The sequence below is a fragment of the Sipha flava genome, unplaced genomic scaffold (genome assembly GCF_003268045.1).
Source record: "Sipha flava isolate LNK unplaced genomic scaffold, YSA_version1 307_pilon_pilon, whole genome shotgun sequence".
In the NCBI taxonomy this organism is placed as follows: Eukaryota; Metazoa; Arthropoda; class Insecta; order Hemiptera; family Aphididae; genus Sipha; species Sipha flava.
Genome location: NW_020272984.1, coordinates 1,822,423 through 1,824,201, shown reverse-complemented (window position 1 = coordinate 1,824,201; position 1,779 = coordinate 1,822,423). Strand labels below are relative to the sequence as shown.

Sequence of the window (1,779 nt, the reverse complement as noted above, 5' to 3'; positions counted from 1 at the left end):
TTTTTTTGGGTGTAAAATATATTTATAAAATAAAATGTTATAAAATATTCATATAGTGCAAAATTTGTAAATATTATATCCAATTAAATATTGTGGTACTAAAGTTATTCAATAAACGAGTAAATATTCACTTATCACTCAAAACCCTAATTGAGGTTTGTATATTAACCTGTTTATATTTATTGTAATTATAAATATGTTAATAAATATATGTTCATAAAATCACATAATTCATAGCGGAAGTACGAGAATATAATATTGGTTTTAAAAATGTTAATGTTACTTTAACCCAATGAATTAAGCAACATAAGTTATTCAAAAGTATTATACAACTATTAAATTATCAATCAATTTATAATTTATTTAAGTTTATTCTATATTTTTTTTTTCGAAATGTTAGAAAACTTAAAAATACTAATTAATTATACTCAAAAAATACAAAAAATAAAAATTACAGCACGCCTATTTTAAACTAATCGATTTAGTTAATTTTGATAATTTAGAAATCACTTATGATAGAAACTTGATTAGAAACAACTGTTTATTAATATAAAACTACACTATTTTTAAAATATAATTAATACTAAAATATTTTTTATACAAAAAAATCAAAAAAAAAGATTCTGAGTATTATATTACTGAGGGAAATAATATGATTCTAACTTTTTCATTGTTTTTCATATGTTATTCTTCAAGTATAAGAAATAAAAATAAAACTCACTTTAAATATTGTGGGTTTAATGTTTATCATACTACAAATATCGATATGATATAATATGATTTTTAAATCAATTTTTTCTTGTAGCTTGAAGTTGAAGTGTTATAGTAACTAAATGACAAATATTATACTAATATTAAAGTGTTTGCGTTTAGGAAAATAGTCAAACATAAAATTTTGAAAGTAAATTGATTCAAGTTATTGATTTCGCTAGTTTTATTTACTATAGTTTTGTTATTAGTATTACAATTTTCAACTATTAGAACAAATTACGAAGTAAAATGCGTAGGAAATATGCTTCCGCTACTTATGTCATTAACAATGAGAAGGTCGACCGCGAAGAAGGTCAAATGTGGTAAGTAATTGCCTCCGTTATATACTTTAATAGTAAGATTTGACCAATTTAATAATTTTTGGTTGGATATTGATAAATTGTCTAAAAAAAAAAGATTTTTATATCATTAAATATTTGTAATTTTGTGTCTAGTTTTTTTTAAAAAAAAAACACTAACAAGGCCGACATTACTCACCATTAGAATGATAACTGTCTAGCAATTAGATTGATTATTACAAAATAAATCTTCAGCACAACTGAATAATGTAATAATGGTAATATTTATATTTTTTCCAGGAATTCCTAAAGGATCACTAAAAATATGTTGAAAAAAAGTTACAATCTAGTCATATGAAGCAGGAAAATTTAATTGTATACATCAATAAATCATTTTATTTCTCAATGTAAATACATTTTTTTATCAAACAAAACTAAAAGTAATAAAACTAAAACTAATAACACAAAATTTTAAGAAATCTATTATAAGTATACAATAAATGTCTATACTAATCCGGGTTTATATTCTATGATACATCGTAACGACGCATTCCAACTTTTCACTACGATTGGCAGAAATTAATGCCAGCCAGCATCAATCATTCTATATTATATCCAAAATATAATTTCAATTCCAATGAATCGCTACAACATCCTATTTACACGCAACGATAAATCAAAATAATCCGATCGTTACGATAAATTGATACCATTTATCGTAACGTGTAAA

The 1,779-nt window shown here is 22.6% G+C and overlaps 1 long non-coding RNA gene across 1 annotated transcript; it reads left to right on the top strand.

Moving 5' to 3' along the window:
- The first annotated feature begins 93 nt into the window (after positions 1–93).
- Positions 94–1,451, top strand: LOC112686425. Its single transcript, XR_003148892.1, has 3 exons — positions 94–155; positions 960–1,073; positions 1,350–1,451. It is a non-coding gene; the product is annotated as an uncharacterized LOC112686425 (long non-coding RNA).
- Positions 1,452–1,779: the final 328 nt, after the last annotated feature.